General features: G+C 39.8%; 1 protein-coding gene across 4 annotated transcripts in view; it reads left to right on the top strand.

The window, feature by feature from the left end:
- The first annotated feature begins 8,254 nt into the window (after nt 1–8,254).
- GABPB1 (GA binding protein transcription factor subunit beta 1) overlaps nt 8,255–17,981 on the top strand; it is a 30,667-nt gene continuing 20,940 nt past the window's right edge. The window contains exon 1 of one of the 4 annotated variants that reach the window (XM_063449001.1): nt 8,255–8,617. The gene's annotated coding sequence lies outside the window, so the exon portion shown is untranslated. The remainder of the gene's footprint in view (nt 8,618–17,981) is intronic. The other 3 variants (XM_063449003.1, XM_063449000.1, XM_063449002.1) reach the window with 3 other exon arrangements.

Below are 17,981 nucleotides of genomic sequence, written 5' to 3'. Positions count from 1 at the left end.
ATATGAAACATAACTTATTATGAATAAAATAAAAAAAAACTGTGAGAAATTAAGATTTTTAAAAATAAATTGTAGTTCCGCCTGGCATTTTAGCTGTACATGTCATCATACTGATTGCTTTTACTACAATAAAATGCACAGATTTGTATTCAGCAAAGTCTCAAAAGTACAACAGTACCCCCTATTAACAGATTTCACGGTGTTTTGGAAAGTTACAGGGTCAAATATAGCACATTCCATTTTTTTCACATTAAAATTTGCCAGATTAGTAATGTTACCGTTGAGACCGTGTGGTAGCCCAGGATTGAGAATTACCCCCATGATGGCATACCATTTGCAAAAGTACACAACCCAAGGGTATTGCAAGTCGGGTATGTCCACGTCAATCAAATTTTAATTAATTAAATCACATAATTATGTTAAAAGATTACTTAAATATACACGTAGAATTTTAAGATATATACATAAATATATCATTTATGTAATTATATATTTATCTATATATATTTGCAGTTATATGTATTTTATATATAGGTAGTATTTTGTTACCAATATGTATATATTAATAACAAAATACAGTTAGAATAAAATTACATACGTATAATTTATTTTATTTATTATTGTAATTATACGTGTATATATATATATATATATATATATATATATATATATATATATGTATAAAAATATATACCCGTATATACTTGAGTATAATATATATAGAATATAAGTCGAGACCCCTAATTTTACCCCCAAAAAACTGGGAAAACTTATTGACTCGAGTATAAGACTAGGGTGGGAAATGCAGCAGCTACTGGTAAATTTCTAAATAAAATTATATCCCCAAAAAATTATATTAATTGGATATTTATTTACAGTGTGTGTATATAATGAATGCAGTGTGTGTGTCTATATAATGCAGTGTGTTTGTATGAATGCGGTGTGTGTGTATGAGTGCAGTCTGTGTGTATGAATGCAGTGTGTTTGTTTATGAATGCAGTGTGTGTGTGTGTGTATGAGTGCAGTGCGTGTATGAATGCAGTGTGTGTGTGTGATGCAGAGTGTGTTTGTGTGTGTGATGCAGAGCCTTGGTGGGGGGTGGGCATTTTAAAAAAAAATATATTATTATTATTTTAATATTAATAGAACGCTGTACCGGTGTTAAGGGGGGGTAAAAGCTGAGACTCTGACTGAATGAGAAGGTGGTTGGTTGTCTCCCGAAATCAGCTGTATGTCTTGTGTCCAATTTAAAGAGTAATTTCTCAATAGAGATCCATTAATCCGGGTACAGGGTTTAAAAACACAAATGTATTAAAGGACTACTATAGTGCCAGGAAAAACTCCCGTGGTGCTGAAGAGGGAGGAAGGGGTTAATCCCTTACCTTTTTTTCCAGCGCCGGGCTCCCTCGGTGCTGGGACTCTCCTCCCTCTTCTGACGTCCCCAGCTGAATGCGCATGCACGGCAAGAGCCGCGCGCGCATTCAGCCAGTCCATAGGAAAGCATTATCAATGCTTTCCTATGGACACAAGCGTCTTCTAACTGTGAAAATCACATTGAGAAGCGCCTCTAGCGGCTGTCAATGAGACGGCCACTAGAGGCTGGATTAACCCATAGGTAAACATAGCAGCTTCTCTGAAACTGCTATGTTTACTGCAAAAAGGGTTAAACCTAGCTGGACCTGGCACCCAGACCACTTCATTGAGCTGAAGTGGTCTGGGTGCCTATAGTGGTCCTTTAAGGTCAAAAACAAAAGAAAGAAAAATCTTATTACAAAGAAACATAACGTCCACCTGCACTTAACGCGTTTCGACTCCTGGCTTTATTAAAAGTGTTATTGGTGTACTTTTGTTTTTTTTCTATTATATTTACTGTACTACCCAATGTTTGTTTTTAATTTTGATTTTTTAGGTATAGATCTTTTGCCCATTCTATAGTAACATTGTATACTAGTTTGTGCACACTCAGCAATTTTACGGTTATAGAATAAAATAGCTTAACTGTAAATATAGCCTTTTTGGCCTTACAAGGACACTGTAGGCATCCAGACCACTTAAGCTCATAGATGTGGTCTGCATGGAAAGTCCCATCACCCTTACCCTGAGCATGTAATTATTGCAGTTTTTATAAGCTGCAATAATTACCTCTGAGGGTTAACCCCTCCTCTAGTGGCTGTCTACCAGATCCACGAACATAGACGAACGCGCCAGAGCAGGGAATCCCTTTACTCCTCACTTACCGACCAATTCGTTCTACAACCGGGTCGTAGGAATGGAACCCAATTGGTAAGTGAGCAGTGTCTGTATACTCCATTTTTTGGCAATGTAACAAATACATTTAACATGTTGCCACTTTTTCCAACAGAAAAGTTTTGTTTCATTTTTTTTATTTTTTTTCAAATTCAGCAGGTTTCAGTAAAGGAAATATCTGCAAATAACGGTCAGACTATATTATGAAGTAAACAATCACTTTAATAAATACAGTCAAAATAATTACAGAATTTAAGTCACTTTTCAGAACACTTTTAAAAATATCCTCCATTCATTCACTTTTTCCTTTTCTCTGAGCTGACTGCTGGGTGCAAAAGACAGAGCTTATAACTATGACTGACAGAGAGCAAACACGAAAGAAACCAAGCTGCAGGATAAAGAGGTGAGGATTTCAATGTTTAATTGTGTTTTTCACAAATGAAAATGGGTTAACCCCTTAAGGACCGGTGACGGTTCAGGACCGTCATCGGCATTTTACCGTTGCCGACCGCTGACGGTCCTGAACCGTCACAGCGGTCTTATGTACTTACCCGATCGGCGTTGGTCCCGGTGTGGGGAGACTGCCTGCAGCCCAGACAGTCTCCCCATGGCGGATTAGGACCCCTGTGGCCATGTGATCGCCCAATAGGGCGACCACATGGTCACAATAGGTGTCCTAGTCTCTGCCTGCAGGGGGACTGTCTGTGCTGACAGGCAGTCTCCCTGCAACTGTAAAATCAAAAAAAAAATTAAAGTTAATGTTAATTAAAATATATATATATATTATATATTTGTATATATATATATATATATATATATATGACATATAGGCATATTATATCTATATAATATATGTCTATATATCATATATATAATGTCATGCCAAGTGTATTTTTATATTAATATGTACATATATTAATATAAAAATACACGTATAATTAAACTACACACGTATATATATAATATATATAATAACTATATATATTGTATATATATATTATTATAAAATACAAATAATAAGTAATTTAAATTAAATTAAAAAATTAATAATAATAAAAAATTAAAAAATAATTATATATCTATATGAAATTTTATTCTAATTGTATTTTGATATTAATATATATATATTTATATCAAAATACACTTAGAACAAAATTGTATATATATCTATGCATATATAAATAAATAATACAAAATATACATATGTCCATATACAAAATTACATAAATAATTATATAAATATTTTACCCTGTAACTTTCTATGACGCCCTAAAACCTGTACATGGAGGGTACTGCTTTACTCAGGAGACTTCGCTGAACACAAATATTAATGATTCAAAACAGTAAAAAATATCACAGCCATGATATTCAGTGAAAGTGACTTTTTTTGCATTTTTTACACCCAAACAGCACTTCTACTGATGATATAATTGTTGTGATACGCTTTCCTGTTTTGAAACATTAATATTTGTGTTCAGAAAAGACTCCCGAGTATCACAGTACCCCCCATGTACAGGTTTTATAGCGTTTTTGAAAGTTACAGGGTCAAATATATGGGTCACATATTTTTACGTTGAAAATGGCCAGGTTGGTTACGTTGCCTTTGAGAGCGTATGGTAGCCCAGGAATGAGAATTACTCCCATGATGGCATACCATTTGCAAAAGAAGACAACCCAAGGTATTGCAAATGGGGTATGTCCAGTTTTTTTTAGTAGCCACTTAGTCACAAACACTGGCCAAAATTAGCGTTCAATTTAGTTTTTTACTTTTTTCACACACAAACAAATATGAACGCTAACTTTGGCCAGTGTTTGTGACTAAGTGGCTACTAAAAAACACTGGACATACCCCATATTGAATACCCTGGGTTGTCTACTTTAAAAAAAATATGTACATGTGGGGTGTTTTTCAGAGATTTATGACAGATAATAGTGTTACAATGTCACTATTGATAAATTTTAAAATTGTATATTTTGAAACCGCTATATCCCACTTGTACTTATTGCCCTATAACTTAAATGGAGTAGTTGGATACCCAAAGAAAGGGGAAGCAACTGGGTGTGTGTCTGGGGGCAACCAAGACAGGGGGTAACCCTCACATATTTGTGTTAGTGGAGAAGTAGACCTAAATTGGTCAGACAGGGAGAGGCGCCCCCTAGTGTATAGCTATACATATGTACAATGAGTCATAAAACGTAACTTTTAATGTTGGCTGTTGTAAAAGAAACCCCTTGTGGAGAGTTTAAAGAAAGAAAACTAACAACAAAAATAAACTTAAAATAGGAGGATAGATGTCTGGATGGGGATAGATATCCTAAAGGGTGTTCCCCCCAGGATGTACAGCTCAGTACAGCTACAAATCCCCACAACCTGTATATGCTTTCTCACAGAGGCAATCCTTCAAGGGATTGCATGATATAGGGAGTGGAAAGATTAAACCAGCCCTGTAGTCACTATGTACAGTCCCAGTGTGGTACTTGTTTGCAACAGTGAAAATGTTTAAACATGGGAAATCCTGTAGCAAAAAAATGGTGACAAGGGCGGTTCTGTCCACTAAGTAGTCAAAGACTGGTCAGAGTTTAGCAAGTCGATAGATACACTTGTTTCAATCTGTGTACTATCTGCTACATTACTATTTCTGGAGGACAGGGGCACAGAGGATGGGAGGAGAACACCTCAAATCTAGTGGTCAGTTCCACACACAGATCAGCAAGCGTGGAAGATGACGAGATCTGACAGGAGATTTACCAGACACACTCTTCCCCCCACACACATAAATCCCCTTCCCCTTGGTCTAAATCTAATCAAGATCCGACACCCAGAATCACTGACTAAAATAGTGTCTCCCAAAGAGATTATACAGGTCGATTTGCCAGACTTGAACTACCCTCCTGCTGCTACCTAACACGTGTTTCGGCGCTGCAGAACGCGCCTTCGTCTGAGGCTAAACAGTGGGTCAAAGCACTGGGAGCTCCTTAAATAGCCCACTATGTTTGATTGATGCTGGGTATGTGAGCGCATCGTTCGCGCCAAAACTGATCGAATAGAAATAAGCCCCGCCCCTAGTGACAGTTCCACTCCTGATTGGATGTCTGGATCAAGCATCTGTTAACTCTGTACTTGCTGAAATCATCTGGCCGTCGGATTTGACTCAGTGAAAAACGGACGAGTAAATGCAGGCTATGTAGAGATCTCAATCTAACATGAGGACAGAGAGCCACCCTGTGAAGTTTGTAAAAACATTAGATTAGGACATAGTCACTGTAGTGTCTGGTCCTAATTGGTGGTGAGTGGATTTGAGTCCAAGTGGTCCCTGAGTGGGGGTCCTTTCTTCAAGGTGGCCATAGTCATTATATACACAGATGTGGATCAATGTCTAACTAATTGTTAGGCATAAGGAATAACTCTTAAGTTTTATGTGGATATAATTGCATTATCGGGCGAAGAAGGGAGTCACATAAAAGAGGTGGATGGGGCATAATAGTTCATATTGTAAGAGGCTTTATGGTTGCACACACAGTAAGCAAATATTTGTTTACGTTCCCACTATTGCGGTATCCCGCTGATAATATAATGGTGGCCCTGTGGTAGGGGGGCCACTAGCTTATGCCAATAGGTGGGTATTGCTCCTTCAATTTAGCCCAGCAATTGTATGTGGGGTTTGGAGATTTACCCAAGCTTTGACTAGAAAATAAGTGAATTAAAAATATAGTGATATATACAGCCTAAGTGAATAATATGTACATATATAGACGTGATTATAGAATTATATTATCCGGGTGCTATTGTTTATCGATAAAGGGGGTAAACGTAAACCCCTCATTTAGACCATTGGGGGCCAATGATTTGAACTTGTAGATCCAGTAACACTCTCTTTTGAGGAGAGTGTGGTCCAGGTCCCCTCCTCTACGTCCTAGGGTCACCTTTTCTACCCCTGCGAACCTAACACCTCCTGGATCACCGTGGTGTTGGTTTCTTATATGTCTCGCTACAGGGGTGTCCCTCAGGTTCCTGACTGAGTGTACATGCTCCATGATACGTCTTTTGAAAGGGCGAATCGTTTTGCCCACGTATCTGAGCCCACATGTACATGTCAGGAGGTATATAAGGCCCTTGGTACTGCAGTTAAAAAACTGCTTGATGTTGCAGACCACTTGGTCACATGAGTCTGTGAGATGCTTAGAGTCCTTCAGTATATACTGACACGCTACACACTTGCCACACTTATATGTACCTTGCACAGTTAGCCAGTTGTGGCAGGGTTTTGTGGATGAAAAATGGCTGGGTACCAATGATTCCTTTAAGTTTTTCCCCCTGCGTGCTGTGAGAGATACATATGGGGTCACCGTCCCCTTTAGGTGGGGGTCTTGGGATAGGAGTGGCCAGAATCTGCTCATTATTTTCTTCGCTTGGTCCCAGCCTGAGTCAAAGTTCACAATGCACCGAGTAGGTGCTTGTTCTGTAGGGGTTGGTTTATCCTTGAGGAGTTCCAATCTATCGCTGTGTAGCGCTCTTTGATAGGCTTGTTTTAAGCAGCGATTAGGATATCCTCGCTCTTTAAATCTTGTCTTGAGTGACTTAGCTTGGATGATAAAGTCCTCTTCATTCGAACAGTTTCTCCTCAAACGGAGGTATTGTCCAATAGGGATACCTCTCTTGAGAGTAGTCGGATGATGGCTTTCCCACCTCAGCATTGTATTAGTGGAGGTGGGTTTCCTAAACAGGGTTGTCTTTATGGTCTGTTCAGGGGAGACACTAAACGTACAGTCAAGGAAGTTGATGGATGACCCCCCTATTTCCATCGTGGACTTTAAATTCTTTCCACTCCCTATATCATGCAATCCCTTGAAGGATTGCCTCTGTGAGAAAGCATATACAGGTTGTGGGGATTTGTAGCTGTACTGAGCTGTACATCCTGGGGGGAACACCCTTTAGGATATCTATCCCCATCCAGACATCTATCCTCCTATTTTAAGTTTATTTTTGTTGTTAGTTTTCTTTCTTTAAACTCTCCACAAGGGGTTTCTTTTACAACAGCCAACATTAAAAGTTACGTTTTATGACTCATTGTACATATGTATAGCTATACACTAGGGGGCGCCTCTCCCTGTCTGACCAATTTAGGTCTACTTGCCCTATAACTTGCAAAAAAAAAGCAAAAAAGCATGTAAACACTGGGTATTTTTAAACTCAGGACAAAATTTTGAATCTATTTAGCAGTTTTTTTCATTCGCTTTTGTAGATGAGTAAATGATTTTTCAAGTAAAAGTCAAAAAAACATGTATTTTTTTTATTTTATTTTAATTTAATTACATGAGATTATATAAATAATGGTATGTAAAGAAAGCCCTTTTTGTCCTGAAAAAAACAATATATAATTGTATGGGAACAGTAAATGAGAGAGCGGAAAATTACAGCTAAACACAGACACCACAAAAGTGTAAAAAAAGACCTGGTCGCAAATGTACAACATTGCAAAAACAGTCCGGTCCTTAAGGGGTTAAATATAGCGATAAATAAGCATAACATTAAAAAAATTCAAAAAGAACATAGCCACCATAACAACTTCATCTGCGCTGCACGTAACTTTGGGGTTAAACCGTTCAAGAATGGTTTAAGCCTTTGACGTAAGAGTGCACACCATATAAACTTAATTTAGGGGTAATTGTTATGGTGCTTAAACTGTCCATTTAACTTTAGTTTTGCTGTGCTGATTACAATGGAGTACAATTCACAGTTTAGTGGATAAGCCTGTATAATATTCCAATTAGGTTTAGTGCAGTTCCTCCATTTTGGTTCTGCAATGCCTGCTAGCAGCTTGCAGGCCAGATGTCAGCATGCAGAGCTGCAGCAGTGAGCCTGGCAGGATCCCAGGGTGCATTGTGTTAGCACAGGGTAAGGAGAACTTGGCTCAGGCGCCAAGCCATCGCATTCCACCACTGCGCATGCGCCTCCCTAGCCCGGACCGCATCACACTGCATATCACTACGCCGCTCACCCCCACCCTCCTTCCTGTTACCATGTAAACCGCTTACGGAGGTTTAGTAAATACCTTCGCGGCCGGTATTGTTTCCAGTTACTGTATTTCGCAATACACCACACACGGTTTTAATAAAGAACGAGTAAAAACCCCACGAACCGCCACAGGGGCCGAAACCGCATCCCCCATCGTGTGGGGTGGTGATGCGGCTCTGCCCAGAAAATAGTGTCCCTCCGCGCGGAGTACGCGGGGACTTTATTGCGGGGATTTTCGGCGCCCATGAGACGGCATTTCGACTAAATCGGATCGGGTCGTGCAGGGTGGGCCTCAGCTCGGACAGCAAGACGGCCTAGACGGGGGTCGGCGGCGGTACCCACACGGCGGGCACGGTAAGGGGGAGCTCTGAGCCTTTGTGTCGGGTTACCGAATCTTTTCCAGGTCAGTGTGGGGTGTCGGGCCCTACCGGATGTGGAAGTTGATCTCCTCTGTGGCAAAAATAATTCAACTTCCCCCGGAACCCGGATCATCCGAACGATTTCCTGTTGATTGCGTTAAAGTCGGCGAGTTTCCGGGGACCCGGGGCTGCGGCCGGCCTGGCCTCTGGGGGAGCCGGACCGGGGCCTCTCCGAGGGCGGGAACCGGAGCTGGGTGTCCGGGGAAGGAAGCCAGAGGGAGGAGAGGGCCGCAACCGGGCCGGCAGCCAGTGGGCGGGAAAAGGGATCACTCACACCTTCTAATATTATAATAATAATATATAATATACTGACACCTTTATTAAAATAACTATAATAATATTATATAATATACTGACACCTTCATTATTATAATAATATAATATGCTGGGTCCTTTATTATAATAATATATAATATGCTGGGTCCTTTATTATAATAATATGCTGGGTCCTTTATTATAATAATATATAATATGCTGGGTCCTTTATTATAATAATATGCTGGGTCCTTTATTATAATAATATGTAATATACCGGGTCCTTTATTATAATAATAATCCGGGTCCTTTATTATTATTATTATTATTATTATTATAGTATTATATAACACACTCCTTTATTATAATATATTATGTAGCAGACTGGGTCCTTTATTATAATGTAACAGACTGGGTCCTTTATTATAATAATATATAACATACTGGCATCTTTATTATAATATAACACACTGACTCCTTTTATTATTACAATATAATACACTGGCACCTTTTATTATAACATACTGGGTCCTTTATTATATTATAATAATATACCGGGTCCTTTTATTATAATAATATACTGAGTCCTTTATTATATAATATACTGGGTCCTTTTATTATAATAATAAATAATATACTGGGACCTTTATTATATTATACTATATAACACACTGGCACCTTTTTATTTTAACATAACACCTGAACCTTTTATTATAATATATTATAACACACCATGATCTTTTATTATACTATATTATGTCATAACACACCGGGCGGGACCTTTTTTTTTATTTATTATATTATGTTATAACATACCTTTTGTCATGATATATTAAACTGTATCCCACCGGCACCTTTTGTTATACTCTATAACACTGGCCCCTTATAATACATCATAACATACCGAGACCTTTTATCATAATACATTATATAACACACTGGCACCTTTAATTATGATATATTATAACACACTGGCACCTTTTGTTATATATTACATCAACACCATATATTTAAATTTTAAATACATAAGTCCCACTGGCACCTTCTATTATATTAAATTATAGCACACCGACTCCATGCATTATAAGTCCTATATCCTACCAGCTCCATATATTATACTATATCCCACTGCCTCCTTCTATTATATATTATAGCCCACCGGCACCCTCTATCATATAACATACCGGCTCTATATTATAATCCTCTGGCTCCTTCTCCCATATTGTTTTATAACACACTGGCTCCCTCTGGTGTATATGCTAATATAACACTGCCTTCTGTATTATTGATTATACTAGAACACACCGACTCCTGTATTACATATTATACCATAACATACAACCTCCTGTATTATTTATAATACCATAACACACCACCTCCTGTATAATTTATTTTACTATAACCCACCAATTCCTGTATTATTTACTATACTATAACACACTGACTCTTGTGTTCTTTATTATACTATAACCTACCAACTCATGTATTATACTATCCCATTGTACAGCACTGCAGAATTTGTTAGCAATTTATAAATCATAATAACACAATGACTCCTGTATTATTTATAATACTATAACCTACCGACTCCTGTATAATTTATACTATAACACACCACCTCCTGTATTATGTATTATACTATAACCAACCATCTCCTGTATTATTTATTATACTATAACAAACTGACTGCCATCCTTTTTTTTAATTATACTATAACATACCGGATCCCTCTGTTCTATGTTATACTAGAAAACACTGGATCCCTCTAGATTGTAAGCTGTTTAGAGTAGGTTCTTCATCAGTCTATTGTTCCTGAATTTTTTTTGTAATTTTCTCATTTATTGTAATTTCCCACCTTAAAATGTGAAGCACTGCAGGATATTTTGGCGCTATATAAATGTCATGTATAATAATAATGTATTTGTACTATAACCTACTGACTACTATTATATAGTGTACTATAAAATATTAATATTAACTCCTGTTTTATATCTTATACTATAAACCTCCGGCTCCATCTGTTTTATGTCATACTATAACACACGGGCTCCCTTTACTATATATAAAGAGCCAACAATTTCCGCAGCGCTGTACAATACGTGGACTAACAAAAGTATTTGCAACAAGATGAGTTAGACGCACAGGAACAGAGTGTTGAGGACCCTGCTCAAACAAGTTACATTATAGATATATTATAGCCCACTGGCTCCCTGCAAAATATATATACATAATACTATAACACATCAATTGTATATAATATACAATAACACACTGGCTTCCAGTATTCTGTATTATACCATAACACACCGGCTTCTTGTATTATATAGCCGAGTTTTAGTTGACTATTTTGGAAGAAGCGCCTCTAGTCGCCTTAGAAGGAATTCCATGTGAGGCATTGAAACCCAGAACGGCAATGTATTTAAATTGCAAGTTTTAATCTGTATTTTTATCGGTTATTTGTTGTGCTATTACCACCATAAGCAAAAATTACTAAATTAAAACCAGTAATTCTTAGCTACCTGTAGCAGTGCATTTTTTTTTTTTTAAATTGTGAACACAAAGTGGTTCTTTCATTTGCGTGCATTAAAATTTTCTGAAGCAGATTTTGTGTATTTTATCAGGATATATTTAACTGATTGATATGTAGAATTTTTCTTTTTTGTTATTGCTACAGTGTATAAATAATACTCATTAAATTGTTTGAAATAAAAACTTACCTTTAAAGTACCTAAAGCTCCCCATGAGCAAGATGTCAACAGGAGCCTCTCATTTTGATATTTGTGGTCTAAATTTCTCTCTTACACCCCTGTCCAGTAGTTGTTTATCCCCCTCACACAGTTATGTTTATAACAGGTGTGAGGGGATTTGCTCTATGAGCTGATAGCAGTGCAGGTTCGGTTCGACATAAATTGGTTCAGTTTTGTGAACCAGGCTATGTATAAACATCTGCATATATATGTCCATAGTTCTCCTCCTGGGGAGAAGAGACGTCAGTCCCAACACATGTCATGTTGGACAGGTTGCACTTGGCAAAGGTGATAATTCATTCTTTCACTTGTGAAAGGCATGTTGGAAACCGCCTCCATCATATTTTGTTAAACACTGTGAATGGTATTTTACACAAGGAGTGTAATTGAACAGCAACTAAACAGTTGTTATCTAGAGTTTCCTGGTGTCACTTAAGGTTTTATGTCAAACTGTTTGGGAACTAGGACTTTTCCTGGCACTTCCCGACAGCCCCTTCCTTAAACTCATTGATAATGCAGAATCCTACATTGTCTGATTTTAAACTGGTGTTCCAAAGAATATTTGTTTTAATGCACTGGCCTGCCCTGATAGAACAATAAGTGCAGGATTGAGTAGATTATGACTCCAAAGGAACCCACCCTATAAGCCAATGTAGAGAATTCAGCTAACGTGAAATTTTGTAACACTTACTTTGCAGATCAGTGGTTTTAATGAGGTGCCCCTCCCACCCCCCAAAAAAAGTTTAAAGTAAGGTATTTTTAAAAATTGTTTAAAATTGGGAGTTGTCTTATACACAGAATGTCACTGCAGGGGTTAAAAAGCTCCTTTAAAAATCTAATTATTAAGTCAAATACTTATGGTACTTACTCAGCACAGTTTGGGCACAAAACTTGGCTACTTGCTGACAGAACACTCAACTGGTTGTTGGGTTCACTACTGCTAGGTTCCTGCGGGCATTGCCTTTGTTGTACACCTCTGCGACCTGCTGACATACTTGAAGCAGAGGAGGCACTTCTCAGTGAATTTAATCATTTGTGTGCGCATCACTCTGGACCACATGAAAACCTTTACAGCTTCGGACTACAGATAGACGCCACCGGGTGAGACCTTGCCGGGACATCCCCAGTAGGGTACCTCTGGCAGAGGGCATCGTTGCTGCCAACACCAGGAACCAGTGTCCGGATTTGGCCAGACCTCGGGGAGCGACCTATCGGATTGTGAGGGGACCCGGGACAGGTGGAGGTTCCTGATCAACCAAACTGAACTTTATTGCTATTTATGTTTAAAATATGTATTTTTAATTTTGGCCTCAAAAAATAGTGGTCGTCTTATACACAGAAAAATATGGTAGTTTCCTGCACCATCACAAAATGATTGCTTGTCATCTGTTAGTCTCCTTAGAGAAGATAATGTCACATTAGGCATACAGTCACAAACTAAAAACAATATGGTTGCACAGCAGTTAACAAATAGTTTAACCCCAAAGTTTTCTCTGCAGCGCAGTTTTGCCCTGTTTTTCGCTTCTCTCAGATTCTTCAAACAGGAAGCCTCAGACTGCCTTGGACAGGGGCACCACTGAATGGCTTGAGAAACGTATATGTATTTTTCTCGAGTTATTTTTTTGAATGGCGAGTTACTAATTTGCTTAGAGCGTCACATGACGTGCTCAGCCAATCAGTACCGTCCCTGTCAGAGGTTTCTTGTTTGAAGAAAGAAAACTTTGGGGTTGAACTGTTCATGAACAGTTTAACCCCTAAAGGAAGGCCAGTGCCAGGGACCTCAGGCACCATAACAAGTTATCCTAAAGTTGTTATAGTTCCTGACGTATTCCTTTAATGCGATCCAGCTAATCACCTCTGGGAAAAACTAAATCTTAGCAATACCTTGCATAAAAATCACAGATTAATGTCATGCAAAAGTTCATATTCTAGTCTGAGATTATTCCTTATAGATAGTAAAATATTATTTTGCAGTAACATATTAAACTTCCAGGCTTTCAGGTTTTTTCTTTAACAGAGAATGGTAAAACGCTCCCTCTGGTGTATATGCTAATATAACACACTGCCTTCTGTATTATTGATTATACTAGAACACACCGACTCCTGTATTACATATTATACCATAACATACAACCTCCTGTATTATTTATAATACCATAACACACCACCTCCTGTATAATTTATTTTACTATAACCCACCAATTCCTGTATTATTTACTATACTATAACACACGGACTCTTGTGTTCTTTATTATACTATAACCTACCAACTCATGTATTATACTATCCCATTGTACAGCACTGCAGAATTTGTTAGCAATTTATAAATCATAACACAATGACTCCTGTATAATTTATTCTAATATAACCCACCGACTCCTGTATTATTCATAATTCTATAACCTACCGACTCCTGTATAATTTATACCTTAACACACCACCTCCTGTATTATGTATTATACTATAACCAACCATCTCCTGTATTATTTATTATACTATAACAAACTGACTACCATGTTTTCTTTTTTTTTTAAATTATACTATAACATACCGGATCCCTCTGTTCTATGTTATACTAGAAAACACTGGCTCCCTCTAGATCAGGGGTAGGCAACCTTTTCGCAGCACTGTGCCGAAATATGATTGTGATGTCCCATAGCGTGTCGGTCCTATTTCTTTAAATTGAGGTGTGCATGTTGCCATATACTGCTTGTGTTATTTATACTGCAGTTGCTTTGTATCGTTGTATTTGTGCGTATATGAGCTATTATATTGTATATGTTCATTAATAGTTTTTGGTATCATGTATAATACCTATGATTTTGAGCTGTGTATGGGGGCTGCTTGTGGAATTGTGTGTGGATGGATATGTCACATTGTGTATTTGGTAGTGTGTGTATGTGTGGGGCTGTTTGGGGTATTGCATGTGGGGTTGTGTGCATGTATGTGGATTGTTGGTGGTGGTGTGTTTGTGCGGACTGTGTGTGTGTTTGTATTATTTGTATGAGGGGAGGGTTATTCTGCAGCTCTGAGGCTTCCCTGGGTTCCAGTGAGGACCAAGCTGGCCAGGTACAGCTCAAGGACAGAAGCTGCAACAGGAAGCTGTGGGCTGCTTTACTGCATTCATAAGTGCTGGGAGGAAGTGATCTGAGATCACTTCTTCTATGTGCTCCAATGCATAAATTGAGGATTGTCCATCACCACCTTTTCGTATTATAGATATCTGAAGTTTCATTGGGACTCCTGACAGGCCAGAGCATGTTTGGCTCTTGTAGCCTTGTGTGCCGTGCAAAGGCACCTCGAGTGCCGTGCATGGCACTAGTGCCGTAGGTTGCCTACCCCTGCTCTAGATTGTAAGCTTTTTAGAGTAGGTTCTTCATCAGTCTATTGTTCCTGTAGATTATTCCTTATAGATAGTAAAATATTGTCTTGCAGTAACATATTAAACTTCCAGGCTTTCAGTTTTTTTTTTTTTTGTTTTTGTTTTTTTTTTAGCAGAGAATGGTAAAACGCTCAAATAGATTATAAGGAGTAAATAGTGTTATAATAGTATATACCGTACTCCAGAAGCCAAAATTAGAAAAAAGTATGTACTGAACAGTTTCCGGTCACAATAAATTGTTAGCCCACAAAACCAGCGTATAGACCATAATATGTAACAAACAAATCACAGTAATTTTGTTGCTTTCCATTAGGCAATAGTGGTTAATAGTCTCCAACGGTCGAGGGAATGTGGTGGTGGTGTGATGTAGTGTTGGAAAATAGTTTCCATTGCCAGAAAAAACATTGTCTGTGAATAAAAGTTGGTAATTATAGTCACAATCAAAGCAACATAACCACTCGTGCTTGTTTTAGTGTTTACTCTGTATAGAGCCGTGGTTTTCAACCAATGTCTGTTTAGTAAGGCTGTATAGGTTGAATGCAGTCTCTAACAAGTGTCAGCAGTCTGATTGGGTTTCCAATCTAGCAGTACATTAAATGTGATATTTATAAGCTACTGATAATTGTAAAAGGAAATAATAGTAGGTGTACCTGGAAGTTTTTTTTTTTTTTTTTTAATAAGATGTCCAATGGTTCCAAAAGTTTGAGAACTATTGGAGTGGTCAGGTGCCATCCTAACATTAGGAACTGAGGCTCTTCCTGATACCCTGACGTCTGCTTCCTCAACTGCATTGATCATGCAGTATTAATTAACACTTGTGCATTATTAACATGTTTTGTCCAGACTGGTGACTTTGATCGGATAAGAGCACTGGTCTAACCTGCAGCCAGCACTCTCTACCTGTCACTACAGCAGTGGCGGATCCAGAACCTGATCTCGGGAGGGGCACTTGTAGATTATTTAAAGAAATAATCCAGGCACAATAACCACTACAGCTCAGTGTAGTAGTTATGGCGCCAGTAGTGCCAGGATCCCATCCCAGAGTAAGTAGTCAAACCGTTTAAGAACAGTTTGATAACTTACCTGGGGTCTGCTGGGATATTGGGCATAGGAGCAGTGGTATGTGTTAGGGGTGAAGTGTGTGTGAAAGGTGCAGTGTGTGTGTGTGTGTGAGCGGTGAAGTGTGTGTGCAAGTGCGTGAGGGCGGCAGTGTATGTCAGGGTTGCAGTGTGTGTGTTAGGGGGCAGTGTATGTGTGGGGCAGTGGGTGTGTGAGAGAGAGCGGCAGTGTGTGTGTGTGTGAGGGTGGCAGTGTGTGTGAGAGTTGCAGTGTGTGTGTGTGTTTGGGGCGGTGTGTGTATGGGGGGCAGTGTTTGTGGGGCAGTGTGTGTAGTGTGTGTATGGGGGCAGTGTTTGTGGGGCAGTGTGTGTAGTGTGTGTATGGGGGGCATTGTTGTGGGGCAGTGTGTGTAGTGTGTGTATGGGGGCAGTGTGTGCAGTGTGTGTATGGGGGCAGTGTTTGTGGGGCTGTGTGTGTAGTGTGTGTATGGGGGCAGTGTTTGTGGGACAGTGTGTGTATGAGGGCAGTGTTTGTGGGGCAGTGTGTGTAGTGTGTGTATGGGGGCAGTGTTTGGGGGCAGTGTGTGCAGTGTGTGTATGGGGGCAGTGTTTGTGGGGCAGTGTTTGTGGGGCTGTGTGTGTAGTGTGTGTATGGGGGCAGTGTTTGTGGGACAGTGTGTGTATGAGGGCAGTGTGTGTAGTATGTGTTTGTGGGGCAGTGTGTGTATGGGGGCAGTGTTTGTGGGGCAGTGTGTGTAGTGTGTATAGGGGGCAGTGTGTGTAGTGTGTATAGGGGGCAGTGTGTGTAGTGTGTATAGGGGGCAGTGTGTGTAGTGTGCATGGGGGAGTGTGTGTATGGGGGGCAGTGTTTGTAGTGTGTGTATGGGGGGCAGTGTTTGTAGTGTGTGTATAGGGGGCAGTGTGTGTATGGGGGGCAGTGTTTGTAGTGTGTGTATAGGGGGCAGTGTGTGTAGTGTGTGTGTATAGGGGGCAGTGTGTGTAGTGTGTGTATAGGGGGCAGTGTGTGTAGTGTGTGTATGGGGGCAGTGTTTGTAGTGTGTGTATAGGGGGCAGTGTTTGTAGTGTGTGTATGGGGGGCCAGTGTTTGTAGTGTGTGTATGGGGGGCAGTGTTTGTAGTGTGTGTATAGGGGGCAGTGTGTGTAGTGTGTGTATGGGGGGCAGTGTTTGTAGTGTGTGTATGGGGGCAGTGTTTGTAGTGTGTGTAGTGTGTGTATGGGGGGCAGTGTTTGTAGTGTGTGTATAGGGGGCAGTGTTTGTAGTGTGTGTATGGGGGTAGTGTGTGTAGTGTGTGTATGGGGGGCAGTGTGTGTAGTGTGTGTATAGGGGGCAGTGTGTGTATGGGGGCAGTGTTTCTGTGGTAGTGTGTGTATGGGGGTAGTGTGTGTAGTGTGTGTATGGGGGGCAGTGTGTGTAGTGTGTGTATAGGGGGCAGTGTGTGTATGGGGGCAGTGTTTCTGTGGTAGTGTGTGTATGGGGCAGTGTGTAAGGAGGCTTTTTTTTTTTAATTTAATTAAATTAAACTTAATATATTTATGTCCCCCCTCCCTCCTTACCTTTATTGATGAGGAGGGGGGACATATTTCGTTCCCTGGTGGTCCAGTGGGATTCCCTGGTGGTCCGGTGGTGGTGAGGTGAACTCTAGCCCAGCTCCAGGGCTAGAGTTCACTCTCGCGAGATTTGGAGCGTTGCCGTGGTTACCGCGGCAACGCTCCAAATCTCGCGAGAGGAGGACCCGGAGGAGCTGCAGGTAAGAGCTCCCGGGTCCTCTCTCACTCCCTCCCCTGCCGGCTGTCAGCACCGTGCCTGCGGACCGGGGAGGGAGATCATAGATCTCC

The sequence above is a fragment of the Pelobates fuscus genome, chromosome 3 (assembly GCF_036172605.1).
Source record: "Pelobates fuscus isolate aPelFus1 chromosome 3, aPelFus1.pri, whole genome shotgun sequence".
Taxonomy (NCBI): domain Eukaryota; kingdom Metazoa; phylum Chordata; class Amphibia; order Anura; family Pelobatidae; genus Pelobates; species Pelobates fuscus.
Note: the sequence above shows the minus strand (reverse complement) of the source record. Positions and strands in the feature narration are given on the sequence as shown.